The sequence below is a fragment of the Heterodontus francisci genome, chromosome 10 (assembly GCF_036365525.1).
Source record: "Heterodontus francisci isolate sHetFra1 chromosome 10, sHetFra1.hap1, whole genome shotgun sequence".
NCBI classification, from domain to species: domain Eukaryota; kingdom Metazoa; phylum Chordata; class Chondrichthyes; order Heterodontiformes; family Heterodontidae; genus Heterodontus; species Heterodontus francisci.
The window spans coordinates 84,660,748-84,677,552 of NC_090380.1; the positions used below are offsets into that span (position 1 = coordinate 84,660,748).

General features: G+C 45.3%; 1 protein-coding gene across 6 annotated transcripts in view; it reads left to right on the forward strand.

Moving 5' to 3' along the window:
• The first annotated feature begins 1,284 nt into the window (after positions 1–1,284).
• LOC137374584 (NXPE family member 3-like) overlaps positions 1,285–16,805 on the forward strand; it is a 94,128-nt gene continuing 78,607 nt past the window's right edge. For 5 of the 6 annotated variants that reach the window (XM_068040910.1, XM_068040914.1, XM_068040913.1 and 2 more), the window contains exon 1: positions 1,285–1,506. The gene's annotated coding sequence lies outside the window, so the exon portion shown is untranslated. The remainder of the gene's footprint in view (positions 1,507–16,805) is intronic. The other variant, XM_068040911.1, reaches the window with a different exon arrangement.

Below are 16,805 nucleotides of genomic sequence, written 5' to 3' on the forward strand. Positions count from 1 at the left end.
ATGTGTCACTTTATGTAACATTTAGAACAAATGTTCTTGATTGAAAAAGAACAAAACTCCAGTTTAAACTGTTTTCTTTTCCAATTCTTTTGGTATCCTTTGGGTTTAAAACAACAACATTTTTAGTAACATTATCAACTTCAAAGGAAAGCATCTCCATTAGGGAAGACAGCATTTTAGACTAAACTCCAATTTTTTCCAAACGTTTTGCATTGTTTGTAATTAAAGACTCCCTCAAGTTGACAAAATAAACCTAAAAGTTCATTGTGGCCAGCACAACTTAACAGGTTAGTTAACCTTAATAGCATAAACTTAATCTAACAGAATAGCGTGTGCTTTTTTTTCAAGAAAAGGTACATTACGTCAATTTTTTTCTTCAGGCTTCTTTTCAAATGACTGTAATAAAACACAAAAACTGAAAAAAAAAGTATTTACCATTCTTAAAACAGAAGATTTAACATGAGCTTCTTACACAAACTTTAAACATTTCGATCTTTCCCATATCTCCTTTGTCTGTCCTTCTCTCCCTTAAAGCAATTTCCAATTCCTGACATTTACTACTTAAAAACAATCAATAAGACATGTCCTAAATTTAAACTGCAAAAAACAAGAACAGATTTTAAACTTTGGTCCAATTAAAGCAGTGTTTTAAACTTCAAATTGGATTTCTGCCAGACATTTTCAGACCTTCAAGGCTGAAACTTATCTCCTAGAAGATTGTTCATTGCCTTTTCACAGCTACAAAACCGATCTTTAAAATCAAAATAAAACTTTAACTTAAAATATAATTCAATTTATATCCCATTCCTGGGTACACAATCTCAAATTGAAATGGACACACTCAGCAATCACTTTTCACATTCATTCAAGTTCAAACAACATAGAAAATTGATTCCTGGAATCGGTTATGAATTCAAACTACCAAAATCTGTGTCAAATTCCCTGTGCCAATTAAAATGAACACACACTAGGGTCAACTAGTTCACACCCAAAACATGACTCAAGATTCCCACAAAAATATACATATAAAAATAGAACAAGTAACAGACTCATGCTTTCAGCATTAAAGCTGGGCAACAAAGAGTTAACAACTCAGCTCCACAGTACACATTCATGCAGGCTTGAACAAAAACACAATGACTTGATTTTACTCACTTGAAATTTCATTAAAAACATAGTCTTTTTATGTTGCTCTGGCATGTGGGCCACAGTCGTAAAAATTTCATGACTCAACTTCTTATCTTACATTTTGCTAGCTTCCTGACTTCACTCAGTGCGGTCCCCTATCTCCTTCTAACTCTCCTGAACAGCGCAGCTCTACGTTCGGTATACCTTACGGTGATATACTCACCCGATTGCAGTGCCGTTTCCGATGGTCCAGTGTGAGTATCCTGCCGACTACACCAAACGTTTGTGAGACAGGCACCACACGCGGAGACTCAGGTACAGGTTCAATTGAGTTATTCAAGCATAAGCAGGGAGAGACACCACCTCGGGCATTCTGAGGTAATACTCTAACTTTACATTCAGGAGCACAGCCATTTATACTGTTTTTATCATACAGTGTGTTCAACCAACAGATGATTGATATGATTGACCATAAACTTTAATTAAAACAATGGTGATTGATTATGCATTCCAATGAGCACACTTTCTCAGCCTTATCAATACCAGATGGCTCCAAACTGTTGTCAAAAGTTTGTCTTTTATCTCTTTGTTTCCCATTACACCAACCTTCCACGGAAATTGTGGCCTCAAGGTCTCGGCACCAACCTTCACTTCCTAATCTCGTCCTTTACCCAAGCAGCATGTTTGTTTCTTTTCTCAACTTGACTGTTAAATTCTGCTGAGATGCCTTTCTAAAACTCAACTTGTTTCTACTTAACCCCTTCAGTCCCAATAGCCATAAATCGTGGTCTGTCATTCAGCAACCAGCTCTTGAGGTCAGCGCACAGCCCCCCTGCTGTGTTCCTTGCAAACAGGTACCTTCCAGTAAAAAAAAATGTTTACAATCCAACCTTCTGTTGACCTCCAGATGTTTCAATGTAACTGAAATCCTTTTCAGTTTTATTTTAAAAAGTATAGATTCTCAAGTTTTAATACAAAAATGGAAAATATCCCAACACATCCGCCCTTGGCAAAATGAGACACCATTTTTGAATGTGTTTCACTACAATGTAATAAAAGCAGAAGTTGAAAATATTTTAAAACACATTTAACACACTCATGCCCCCCCACCCCTCCCCATTCACTCTACTTGTAGTTCATACAATTTTGCTTTGTACCATCTTAACTCATATATTCAAACATAGCTGGATTCGCAAAAAAGCATCTGCGATAACAGTATTTTTTCTCGAAATGTGGAAAATCTTTAAGAGATAGGGCTGCAACAGTAAACTCCATCAGAATACTCTGGCATTCTGAGTTTTACATTTTTCCACAAAGGTTAATAGGTTATGGCTATTATATAATCAGTGTTTCTCTGTAGTTGTAGCAGATATATACTTCAAAATGTTTAAAAGCCAATAATAGACCGACTGTTCCTTATTCAACAGTACAATACCATTTGTCATGGTGACTTTCTTTTTTGAAAAGTATCCCACCGGTCTTTCTATGCCTGATTCATCATCTTGTAATAGGACTGCACCAATCCCCAGGTCACTAGCATTCGTCGCTTCCTTGAAGGGCTTAGTGAAATTTGGAGCAGGGAACACCTGTTCAATAGTCAAAATGGCCTTCAACTTTTCAAAAGATGGCTGGCACTCCCCTGATCACACTACCTTGATTTTCTTTCTCTGTCGCAAATCTCTTAATGGAGCAGCTACAGTACTGCAATTTGGTATAAACTTTCTGTAGAAAGTACACATCACCAAAAACATCATGATATCACATTTCATCTTAGGGGTAGGGAACTCCACCAAGGCTTCTACTTTTGCCATTCTTGGCAACACTTGTCCTTGTCCCACTATATGCCTGAGGTAGGTCACTCTCACTTTTGCAAATTCATGTTTTTGCCAGGATTACCACTAAATCAGCTTCTTGTAATTTTTAAAACAGAGTTTCTAGCAGTTTCAATTGTTCCTTCCAAGTGTTACTGTATACCAGCACATCATCAAGGTAAACTACACAGTTAGGAACACTGGCTACCACTTGATTCATTAGTCTCTGAAAGGCTGTCGGGACATTTTTTAGCCCAAGTGGAATTATACGGCACTGGTAAAGACCATCTGGTGTGACAAAAGCTGATATTTCTTCAGCTTGGGTTGTTAAAGGAACTTAAATCTATCTTTGTAAGAAACGTGGCACTGTCCACTCTGTCAATACAATCTTCCAAGCTATGAATTGATGAGGAGTCTGCCTTTGTTACTGCATTAACCTTTCTGAAGTCTAAGCAAAGTCTGGTTGTCCCATTGGGTTTAGGCAATAATACTATTGGTGAACTCCAGCTGCTTTGACTAGGTTCAATTAAGTTGTTTTCCAGCATGTATTGGATTTCTGCTTTTACTTGGGCCTGTTTGTCTGGACTTAAGCGACAAGGGTGCTGTTTTATAGGTACGGATTCCCCTACACCCACATCATGTGTAGCTAAGTTTGTACATGCTGTCTTATCCTTACAGACTCTTTTAAATGCGAAGAGTAGCCTTGTTAGATCTTCCCATTGTTCCGCATCTAAATATGAAAGCATTCTCCCTGACACTTCAGTATTAGCCAAGCGGATAGTAGGAGGTTCAATTTGAGAATTGTCTAGGCCTCCTTCGGCCTCATCCTCACTATCCCTTTCATCCTTTATTGTCCCTACTACCTTACATACCTGTGCTTGCTTATCCTCCTCCCTGTGATAATATTGCATACACATATTGATATGACACAATCGACCCTTTTTCCAGCAATCTGGGGTGTCAATCAAATGATTTACCTTACCAATTCTTTTGATCACTTTATTTGAACCACTAAACTGTGCTTTTAATGGTTTACCCTGCAAAGGTAATAACACTAATACTTCATCCCCTGGTTGAAATATTCGGGTCTTTACGTGCTTGTCTACCCATTTTTTCACAGTGGTTTGGAATGCTTTAAGGTGTTCCTGAGCCACATTGCAAGCTTTCGTCAGCCTTTCCCAGAACACAGATACATAATCTTGTGTGGAAGTTTCATCCGTCTGTTCTAAAAATTTTGATTGAGTTATAGAGAACCCCTTATCTCATTTCTGTAAACTAATTCAAAAGGACTAAAACGTGTAGACTCATTCGGTGAATCTCTGGTAGCAAATAAAAGAAAGTCCAACCCTTTATTGGGGTTATTCATGACAGTGTGCTCTAATCATTAATTTGAGAGTCTGATGGTACCTTTCTAAAACTCCCTGTGTATGTGGGTGGTATGCTGAAGACCAACTGTGAAATACCCAAATTACCAATAACTTCTTGAAATATTTTCGACATAAAATTGGATCATTGATCCGACAGAACTTCAATTGGTAATCCATATCTCATAAAGTATTGCGTTAACTTCTCTACTACCACCTGAGCAGTAATTGTCCTCAAGGAAATGGCCTATGGGAATTGAGTAGCCATATCCATGACGAGCACAGCTGCCGATACTTCAATCTCCGATCCTGCTGTCTTCACAGTCCAGAGTGTCTGCAGCCACGGCATGCGGTAAGTCCATTGAGGTGAAGAAGGAGCTGCGGGACCCGAGAGAAGTCCTGTGAAAAGGTGCCCCGAACACCCAAAACATCCACGAACGGCCCCCCCGGCCGCAACTTCAAAGCGCCCGCGGGAGATGGCTCGGAGAGCATCTGCAGCGCACTGTCGGAAATGCTGCATGCCTTTATTTAAACCACTGCAAAAAAAAAACCCTTAGCAAATGTAATCACCTCTAAGTCTGCCAAATGATGCTTCACCTCCCGAAGGACGTGGATGAGCTTTCCGGACGTCGATGGTGGGCACTGAGGAAATGGCTTATTACCTGCACCAGATTCCACCCCCCTCCCCCCCCCCTTTACCCCCCTTCCACCCCCCCCCACCCCCGTCCCCTTCCCTGCTCCACCCTCTCAGCTCACCCCCTCACAACCCCGTCCCAGCCCGCGCCCCCCTCACACCATCTTCACCCCGCACCCACTTCCCCTGCACCCCCCCCCCCCACCCCCTCCCTCTACCCCTCCCCCTTGCAACCCCTCCTCCCACCGGCACCATCCTACACCTGTGTAGGGGCCCCAACAACCCCACTGCCTTGTGGGCGTCTCGGGAGAGACCAAGGCTAAGGGAGTAAACCCTAACAGAAAATCCGGAGCGGAACCCCGTAGGCGGTCATGTGTCACCTTTGGCATGTTTCCGGCAGTTCCTGCAGCCATACTGGTGCCAAACGTCGTGTCCTGCACTCCTTTGGACCCCACCAGAAAGGCCGAGAGGGGGGTTTTGACGACTGGGCAACTCTCAACCTCCATAAATTTGCCCAGGCATGCGCCATGGAGAGGTCACTCCATAGTTGCCTCACAGCGACTGAAACAACACGGAAGGCAGCAGTTACGGGTTATAAGTCCAGATAAATTGGCGTAGAAACTGGGCGCCACGGGTTGCCTTTGTCGGTGGGAGAGGTCATTGCACCTCACTGGACAGCTACCGCCCGCCTCAAACCGGGCAGCCCCCGGTCAATAAGGTTCTGTCCCGCCACAGTCTGCCTGCTTCAATGGGTGCTTGGAGCTCAGGGTCATTGCCCGAAAGGTGGACTGATACACTGCACCAAACAACATGAAAAAAGGAAAGAAGGTACCAGCCCTTCGCTTTGCAAGCTGGAACGTCAGAACTATGTGTCCTGGCCTGTCGGAAGACCTTACACAAATCAACGATTCTCGGAAGACCGCCATCATTAACAACGAGCTCAGTAGACTCAATGTGGACATTGCAGCACTTCAGGAGACTCGCCTCCCCGCGAGTGGCTCTCTAGCAGAGCAAGACTACACCTTCTTCTGGCAGGGCAGGGATCCTGAAGAACCAAGACAGCATGGAGTGGGCTTCGCCATCAGAAACTCCTTGCTCAGCATGATAGAGCCTCCCTCAAATGGCTCGGAACGCATACTGTCCATCCGACTGCTCACCACCTCTGGTCCAGTACACCTACTCAGCATCTATGCTCCAACACTCTGTTCCGCACCTGGAGCTAAAGACCAGTTCTATGAACAACTCCATAACATCATTAGCAGCATCCCCAACACCGAACACCTATTCCTGCTGGGGGACTTTAATGCCAGGGTTGGGGCCGACCATGACTCATGGCCCCCCTGCCTTGGGCGCTATGGCGTTGGAAGGATGAATGAGAACGGGCAGAGACTGCTTGAGTTGTGTACCTATCATAACCTCTGCATCACCAACTCGTTCTTTCACACTAAACCCTGTCACCAGGTTTCATGGAGGCACCCAAGATCACGTCGTTGGCACCAGCTAGACCTCATTGTCACAAGGCGAGCCGCCTTAAACAGTGTTCAAATCACACGCAGCTTCCACAGTGCGGACTGCGACACCGACCACTCCCTGGTGTGCAGCAAGGTTAGACTCAGACCAAAGAAGTTGCATCATTCCAAGCAGAAGGGCCACCCGCGCATCAACACGAGCAGAATTTCTCACCCACAGCTGTTACAAAAATTTCTAAATTCACTTGTAACAGCCCTTCAAAACACTCCCACAGGGGATGCTGAGACCAAGTGGGCCCACATCAGAGACGCCATCTATGAGTCAGCTTTGACCACCTACGGCAAAAGTGCGAAGAGAAATGCAGACTGGTTTCAATCTCATAATGAAGAGCTGGAACCTGTCATAGCCGCTAAGCGCATTGCACTTTTGAACTACAAGAAAGCCCCCAGCGATTTAACATCCGCAGCACTTAAAGCAGCCAGAAGTACTGCACAAAGAACAGCTAGGCGTTGCGCAAACGACTACTGGCAACACCTATGCAGCCATATTCAGCTGGCCTCAGACACCGGAAACATCAGAGGAATGTATGATGGCATGAAGAGAGCTCTTGGGCCAACCATCAAGAAGATCACCCCCCTCAAATCTAAATCGGGGGACATAATCACTGACCAACGCAAACAGATGGACCGCTGGGTTGAGCACTACCTAGAACTGTACTCCAGGGAGAATGCTGTCACTGAGACTGCCCTCAATGCAGCCCAGCCTCTACCAGTCATGGATGAGCTGGACATACAGCCAACCAAATCGGAACTCAGTGATGCCATTGATTCCCTAGCCAGCGGAAAAGCCCCTGGGAAGGACAGCATTACCCCTGAAATAATCAAGAGTGCCAAGCCTGCTATACTCTCAGCACTACATGAACTGCTATGCCTGTGCTGGGACGAGGGAGCAGTACCCCAGGACATGCGCGATGCCAACATCATCACCCTCTATAAAAACAAAGGTGACCGCGGTGACTGCAACAACTACCGTGGAATCTCCCTGCTCAGCATAGTGGGGAAAGTCTTTGCTCGAGTCGCTCTGAACAGGCTCCAGAAGCTGGCCGAGCGCGTCTACCCTGAGGCACAGTGTGGCTTTCGTGCAGAGAGATCGACTATTGACATGCTGTTCTCCCTTCGTCAGATACAGGAGAAATGCCGTGAACAACAGATGCCCCTCTACATTGCTTTCATTGATCTCACCAAAGCCTTTGACCTCGTCAGCAGACGTGGTCTCTTCAGACTACTAGAAAAGATCGGATGTCCACCAAAGCTACTAAGTATCATCACCTCATTCCATGACAATATGAAAGGCACAATTCAACATGGTGGCTCCTCATCAGAGCCCTTTCCTATCCTGAGTGGTGTGAAACAGGGCTGTGTTCTCGCACCCACACTTTTTGGGATTTTCTTCTCCCTGCTGCTTTCACATGCGTTCAAATCCTCTGAAGAAGGAATTTTCCTCCACACAAGATCAGGGGGCAGGTTGTTCAACCTTGCCCGTCTAAGAGCGAAGTCCAAAGTACGGAAAGTCCTCATCAGAGAACTCCTCTTTGCTGACGATGCTGCTTTAACATCTCACACTGAAGAATGCCTGCAGAGTCTCATCGACAGGTTTGCGTCTGCCTGCAATGAATTTGGCCTAACCATCAGCCTCAAGAAAACGAACATCATGGGGCAGGATGTCAGAAATGCTCCATCCATCAATATTGGCGACCACGCTCTGGAAGTGGTTCAAGAGTTCACCTACCTAGGCTCAACTATCACCAGTAACCTGTCTCTAGATGCAGAAATCAACAAGCGCATGGGTAAGGCTTCCACTGCTATGTTCAGACTGGCCAAGAGAGTGTGGGAAAATGGCGCACTGACACGGAACACAAAAGTCCGAGTGTATCAGGCCTGTGTCCTCAGTACCTTGCTCTACGGCAGCGAGGCCTGGACAACGTATGCCAGCCAAGAGCGACGTCTCAATTCATTCCATCTTCGCTGCCTTCGGAGAATACTTGGCATCAGGTGGCAGGACTATATCTCCAACACAGAAGTCCTTGAAGCGGCCAACATCCCCAGCTTATACACACTACTGAGTCAGCGGCGCTTGAGATGGCTTGGCCATGTGAGCCGCATGGAAGATGGCAGGATCCCCAAAGACACATTGTACAGCGAGCTCGCCACTGGTATCAGACCCACCGGCCGTCCATGTCTCCGTTATAAAGACGTCTGCAAACGCGACATGAAATCGTGTGACATTGATCACAAGTCGTGGGAGTCAGTTGCCAGCATTCGCCAGAGCTGGCGGGCAGCCATAAAAACAGGGCTAAATTGTGGCGAGTCGAAGAGACTTAGTAGTTGGCAGGAAAAAAGACAGAGGCGCAAGGGGAGAGCCAACTGTGCAACAGCCCCGACAAACAAATTTCTCTGCAGCACCTGTGGAAGAGCCTGTCACTCCAGAATTGGCCTTTATAGCCACTCCAGGCGCTGCTTCACAAACCACTGACCACCTCCAGGCGCGTATCCATTGTCTCTCGAGATAAGGAGGCCCAAAAGAAAGATCCATGATAGTGAGTATATATTGGTGTTCTGCTTTTGTTTTTGGCAAAGGTCCTACACAATCTACCAACACCCGACTAAATGGTTATCCAATAACCGGTATGGGAATTGGAGGTGCTGTTTTTATGGCAGGCTGCGATTTACCCACAATCTGGCCTGTATGGCATGTTTTACAAATCTGCATCACGTCCTTTGTAAGACCTGGCGTGCAATAATGTTGACTTATACGTGATTTGGACTTCCGGATCTCCGTCTGTCCTTCTATGGGAATTTCATGCGCTAATCTTAATAATTCTCAGCGATACTTAGGTTGTACCAATACCTGTCGACCTTCTGTCCATTCTTCATCCACAGGTCTATGAGGCGGTCTCCATTTACTCATCAGAATACCATCTTTAACATAATAGCCTTCTGGAACTCCTTTTGCCTCAGTTTCATCAAAGCTGATAGTGCCACTTTATTTAACTCTGGATCAGCTTGTTGAGCTGTGATTAGAGAAGATTAATTAAACATTTCATTTGGATTCTGTAAATCCCCAAAGAAAATGTCAAATATTCGGCTATCTGTCTGTGGTGCCAATTTTTCCTCCAACAATGGAATTTGTTTAACTATTGCTCGGGTTACTACATACGAAGGAAATATTCCTGGAACTTTTTCCTGTAAATGTTCTGTTTCTTTAACTTCACTTGCTTTCTCTGTGACTACAGGAAAAACTAATATTTTTTCTCTGGCCAAATCGTTCCCTAGAATGATTGACAACTCATACAATTACTGTCCCAGACATTAGGTCACATTCTAGGTGTCTCAGTACAAAGGTACGGGTATATACTCCCCATCAATGCCATTCACTCAAAATTTAGCATTCAGTGTGCTCTCTGGTGGAAATGTTATGCCTTTCCCCAGCAAAAGAGTTTGGGTTCCTCCTGTATCCCTAAGTATAACGATCGGTTTGCCTGACTCACTTGAGGGATAAGGAGTTACTTTTCCTTTCGACAAGAAGTCCCTATAACTTTTATGTATCTTAGTCTCAATCCCTACACTTACATTGGTTTTTGTATTTGGCTTCACAGCTGCCATCAAAGGTAAAGTCTGATCTGCTGTACTCTCAGTCAGGGCTCCTTTCTCTGCATTAGCTTTGGATACCCCAACAAGTCCCAGGGGTTTACCTCACAACTTTCAGCATTCTGAACAAAGATGTCCCACCTTGTGACAATGATAATACTTTGGCTTGCGGACCTCACTTCCACCCTCAGCACCTTCCTTTCTGGCCTGAGGCATTTCCAGCTGTCCCTTCTTGTCCCTGACTACTTGCCTTCCTTTCACTCTCCCACCTTCTATCCGTCTCAGGTTTGTGGAGATGATAGACAATGGGTTTGGGCTGATACACAAGCTCAAAATCATCAGCGATTTCTGCTGCTTGCCTGGCTCTTGAAACCTTTTGGTTTTTTACATGAGTTCTCATTACTGGAGGGAGTGCATTTATAAATTCTTCCAGGAGAATCAATTCGCTGAGATTCTCACATGTGGCTTCCATCTTTAATGTCCATATCCTACAATCAAAATTGATTTCCGTAAGTTTTACAATACTCATGGACAAAGATGAGAGTGGTCCGAAAGGAAGAGTGCTAAATTGGGGGAAGGCCAACTATACCAAAATTCGGCAGGAGCTGGGGAATGTGGATTGGAGCAGCTGTTTGAAGATAAATCCACATTTGATATGTGGGAGGCTTTTAAAGAGAGGTTGATTAGCGTGCAGGAGAGACATGTTCCTGTGAAAATGAGGGATAGAAATGGCAAGATTAGGGAACCATGGATGACAGGTGAAATTGTGAAACTAGCTAAGAGGAAAAAGGAAGCATACATAAGGTCTAGGCGGCTGAAGAAAGACGAAGCTTTGGAAGAATATCGGGAATGTAGGACCAATCTGAAACGAGAAATTAAGAGGGCTAAAAGGGGTCATGAAATATCTTTAGCAAACAGGGTTAAGGAAAATCCCAAAGCCTATTATGCATATATAAGGAGCAAGAGGGTAACTAGAGAAAGGATTAGCCCACTCAAGGACAAAGGAGGAAAATTATGCGTGGAGTCAGAGAAAATGGGTGAGATTCTAAACAAGTACTTTGCATTGGTATTCACCGAGGAGAGGGACATGACGGATGTTAAGGTTGGGGATAGATGCTTGATTACTCGAGGTCAAGTCGGCATAAGGAGGGAGGAAGTGTTGGGTATTCTAAAAGGCATTAAGGTGGACAAGTCCCCAGGTCCGGATGGGATCTATCCCAGGTTACTGAGGGAAGTGAGAGAGGAAATAGCTGGGGCCTTAACAGATATCTTTGCAGCATCCTTAAACACAGGTGAGGTCCCGGAGGACTGGAGAATTGCTAATGTTGTCCCCTTGTTTAAGAAGTGTAGCAGGGATAATCCAGGTAATTATAGACCGGTGAGCCTGACGTCAGTGGTTGGGAAGCTGCTGGAGAAGATACTGAGGGATAGGATCTATTCCCATTTGGAAGAAAATGGGCTTATCAGTGATAGGTAACATGGTTTTGTGCAGGGAGGGTTATGTCTTACCAACTTAATAGAATTCTTTGAGGAAGTGACAAAGTTGATTGATGAGGGAAGGGCTGTAGATGTCATATACATGGACTTCAGTAAGGCGTTTGATAAGGTTCCCCATGGTAGGTTGATGGAGAAAGTGAAGTCGCATGGGGTCCAGGGTATACTAGCAAGATGGATAAAGAACTGGCTGGGCAACAGGAGACAGAGAGTAGCAGTGGAAGGGAGTTTATCAAAATGGAGACGTGTGGCCAGTGGTGTTCCACAGGGATCCGTGCTGGGACCACTGTTGTTTGTGATATACATAAATGATTTGGAGGTCTGATTAGCAAGTTTGCAGATGACACTAAGATTGGTGGAGTAGCAGATAGTGAAGGGGACTGTCAGAGAATACAGCAGAATATAGATAGATTGGAGATTTGGGCAGAGAAATGGCAGATGGAATTCAATCCGGGCAAATGCGAGGTGATGCATTTTGGAAGATCCAATTCAAGAGTGAACTATACAATAAATGGAAAAGTCCTGGGGAAAATTGATGTACAGAGAGATTTGGGTGTTCAGGTCCATTGTTCCCTGAAGGTGGCAACGCAGGTCAATAGAGTGGTCATGAAGGCATACGGCATGCTTTCCTTCATCGGACGGGGTATTGAGTACAAGAGTTGGCAGGTCATGTTACAGTTGTATAAGACTTTGGTTAGGCCACATTTGGAATACTGCATGCAGTTCTGGTCGCCACATTACCAAAAGGATGTTGATGCTTTGGAGAGGGTGCAGAGGAGGTTCACCAGGATGTTGCCTGGTATGGAGGGCGCTAGCTATGATGAGAGGTTGAGTAGATTAGGATTATTTTCATTAGAAAGACGGAGGTTGAGGGGGGACCTGATTGAGGTGTACAAAATCATGAGAGGTATAGACAGGGTGGATAGCAAGAAGCTTTCTCCCAGAGTGGGGGATTCAATTACTAGGGGTCACGAGTTCAAAGTGAGAGGGGAAAAGTTTACGGGGGCTATGCGTGAAAAGTTCTTTACACAGAGGGTGGTGGGTGCCTGGAACGTGTTGCCAGCGGAGGTGGTAGACGCGGGCACGATTGCGTCTTTTAAGATGTATCCAGACAGATACATGAATGGGCAGGAAGCAAAGAGATACAGACCCTTAGAAAATAGGCGACATGTTTAGATAGAGGATCTGGATCGGCACAGGCTTGGAGGGCCGAAGGGCCTGTTCCTGTGCTGTAATTTTCTTTGTTCTTTGTTCTTTGATTTGTTTTACTCTCTCAAACTCTGCAGAAGTCTGCCCATCCAATATCTGTAGGTTCTGAAACTTCTGTCTCTACGCTTCAGGGACTAACTCATACATGGCGCGAATAGCCTTTTTTGCCATCTCATAATCTGCAGAAGCCTCTTCAGAAAGCATGGCATAAATTACATGAGCTCTGCCCATCAACCTGCTTTGCATATTCAGTGTCCAGCTTTCCTTTGGCCATTTCATTTTTCTGGCTATCTTTTCAAAAGAAATGAAAATGCCTCTACGTCCCTTTCCTCAAACTTAGGGAGAGCTTGTATAAATTTAAACAGCTTTTCACTGGGTCCTGGGCTGGATTCAGATTCTTTCTGGCTATAGTTTTCTCTGGAGTCAAGACCACTCTGTTGCCTTAGTTCCCTCTCTCTTAATTTGAATTCCAATTCCTCTCCTTCTCTTGCTCTTTCTTTCTCCTTGTCCTCAAACTCATTTTTTCATTGTCATTTCTTTTTCAAACTCATTTTCGTTTTTCTATTTCTTTTTCCTGTTCAGGTTTTCTTATTGCTATTTCTTTTTCTGTTTCCTGTGGAAGCCTAAGTTTTCAATTTCTTGTTCCTGCACAAGTTTTTTTTTCATTTGTAATTGAATTTTAGCTAATTCCACCACACTACCCTTTGATTCACTGTCTTCTTCTTCTTCTTCCAATTTCAAATGTTGGGATATTACTTCAATTATTTCTGCCTTTTAGCACCTGATTTCAATTCCAACCCCAATTGTGTTGCCAATACTATTAGTTTAACCTTGGTTAAGCTATGTAAGTCGCTGAGGGATACATTCTCCTTCCCCAGAAAAGTTTCAACAACTGCTAAAGACATTCCAGTGGTGTATACATTACCTTATTACACAAGAAACTTGGTTCTTTTATTCTCCTTTTTCAATTATTATTACTCCACTTACAATTAAATGTTACCGGCATTGGGCTTGATCCCAACAAGAGCCCCCAATTAATCTGTTACTACCGAGGCGGAAGGAGTGAACTGTCAATTCAGTCCCACTTCTCCACAGGTCACAATACATCAATACATTTTCTTACTTACCAAAACAGCCATTTAAATACTCTATTTGTCTCCAGAATAAAGCACACCAACCAGGTATCTTTAATAAGCAACAAAATTATATGTTTATTGTAAAACCAAGCCTTACAGCTGGGGGAATCCAGCAACGTTTCTGAAGCCAATGGTCCTCGATGCCTGCCTGTCAGCATCGGTCCGGTACTGCACATAGTCACTGGCCCTCTTGAATATGGCTTTAGTCATGTCCTTGATGCAGTGGTGGACTGCTGCCTCGGAGACACCATACATGTCTCCAGTGGATCTCTAGAAAGAGACAGGCATGTAGAGGTTGAGTGCCATGGTGATCTTCAGGGCCAAGGGCATTGGGTGTCCACCAAAGCCCATGCATCACAGCTCGTCCTACAACATGATGCTTAAGTTGAAGATGGCCTCCCTGGAGACTCATAGTCTTCGCTGACACTACCGCTTGGACATTTGGAAGCTGTTAAAGCAAGCCCGGAACACTCTCTCGCATGGATAGGCCCTTCTTGGCATGGCTGGTTGCTGCCACACCCCTTTCGACCTTCATGGGTGGGCTCAGCCGCATCCTGGCCTCCCTCCCGAGGAGCTGCTGTTGCGAGGCACAGTCATACACAAAGACGGGGATGTATGAGACCCATACCAGCTGATTTTTACCCCTCCCGTGCCCTGTGCTCAAAGAGAGAAACTTAGTTTGGGACCTCCTCATTGCTACTCCTCTCTTCTTCTTCTTCTTTGGCCTCCTTGTCTCAAGAGACAATAGGTAAGCGCCTAGAGGTGGTCAGTGATTTGTGAAGCAGCGCCTGGAGTGGCTATAAAGGCCAATTCTCGAGTGACAGTCTCTTCCACAGGCACTGCAGATAAAATTGGTTGTCAGGACTGTTACACACTTCTGTCTTTTTTCCTGCCAACAGCTAAGTCTCTTCGACTGGCCACTCTTTAGCCCTGCCTTTATGGCTGTCCGCCAGCTCTGGCGATCACTGGCAACAGACTCCCACAACTTGTGGTCAATGTCGCAGGACTTCATGTTGCGTTTGCAGACGTCTTTAAAGCAGAGACATGGACGGCCGGTGGGTCTGATACCAGTGATGAGCTCGCTGTGCAATGTGTCCTTGGGGATCCTGCCATCTTCCATGCAGTTCACATGACCAAGCCATCTCAAGCGCCGCTGGCTCAATAGGGTGTATATGCTGGGGATGTTGGCTGCCTCGAGGACTTCTGCATTGGAGATATGGTCCTGCCACCTGATGCCAAGGATTCTCCAGAGGCAGCGAAGATGGAATGAGTTGAGATGTCGCTCTTGGCTGACATACGTTGTCCAGGCTTCGCTGCCGTAGAGCAAGGTACTGAGGACACAGTCTTGATACACTCGGACTTTTGTGTTCCGTGTCAGTGTGTCATTTTCCCACACCCTCTTGGCCAGTCTGGACATAGCAGTGGACGCCTTTCCCATGCACTTGTTGATTTCTGCATCGAGAGATCGGCTTTTGGTGATAGTTGAGCCTTGGTAGGTGAACTCTTGAACCACTTCCAGAGCGTGGTCACCGATATTGATGAATGGAGCATTTCTGTCGTCCTGCCCCATGATGTTTGTTTTCTTGAGGCTGATGGTGAGGCCAAATTCGTTGCAGGCAGCTGCAATCCTGTCGATGAGTCTCTGCAGACACTCTTCAGTGTGGGATGTTAAAGCAGCATCGGCAGCAAAGAGGAGTTCCTGATGAGGACCTTCCGTACTTTGGTCTTCACTCTTATACAGGCAAGATTGAACAACCTGCCATCTGATCTTGTGTGGAGGAAAATTCCTTCTTCTGAAGACTTGAACGCATGTGAGAGCAGCAGGGAGAAGAAGATCCCAAACAGTGTAGGCGCGAGAACACAGACCTGTTTCACACCACTCAGGATAGGAAAAGGGTCTGATGAGGCACTGCTATGGTGAATTGTGCCTTTCCTATTGACATGGAATGAGGTGATGATACTTAGTAGCTTTGGTGGACATCCGATCTTTGCTAAAAGTCTGAAGAGACCATGTCTTCTGACAAGGTCAAAGGCTTTGGTGAGATCTATGAAGGCAACGTAGAGGGGCATCTGTTGTTCGCGGCATTTCTCCCTTAGCTGGCGAAGGGAGAACAGCATGTCAATGGTGGATCTCTCTGCTCGAAAGCCACACTGTGCCTCAGGGTAGACATGCTCAGCCAGCTTCTGGAGCCTGTTTAAAACAACTCGAGCGAAGACTTTCTCCAATATGCTGAGCAGGGAGATTCCACGGTAGTTGTTGCAGTCACTGCGGTCACCCTTGTTCTTAAAGAGGGTGATGATATTGGCATCGCGCATGTCCTCTGGTACTGCTCCCTCATCCCAGCAGAGGCAAAGCAGTTCATGGAGTGCTGAGAGTATAGCAGGCTTGGCATTCTTGATTATATCAGGGGTAATGCCATCCTTCCCAGGAGCTGTTCAGCTGCTAGAAAATCAGTGGCATCACTGAGTTCCGATTTTGTTGGCTGTACGTCCAGCTCATCCATGACTGGCAGAGACTGAGCTGCATTGAGGGCGGTCTCAGTGACAACATTTTCCCTGGAGTACAGTTCTAGGTAGTGCGCCACCCAGCGGTACATTTGCTTGTGTTGGTCAGTGATCATGTCCAGTGATGATTTAGACTTAAGGGGGACGATCCTCTTGATGGTTGACCCAAAAGCTCAATGCCATCATACGTTCCTCTGATGTTTCCGGTGTTGGAGGCCAGCTGAGTACGACTGCATAGGTATTGTCAGTAGTCATTTGCATAGCGCCTGGCTGTTCTTTGTGCAGCGCTTCTGGCTACTTTACGTGCTTCGGATGTCAACTCGCTGGGGGCTTTCTTGTAGTTCAACAGTGCAATGTGCTCAGTGGCTATGACAGGTTCCAGCTCTTCAAACTGAGTCTGCATTCTG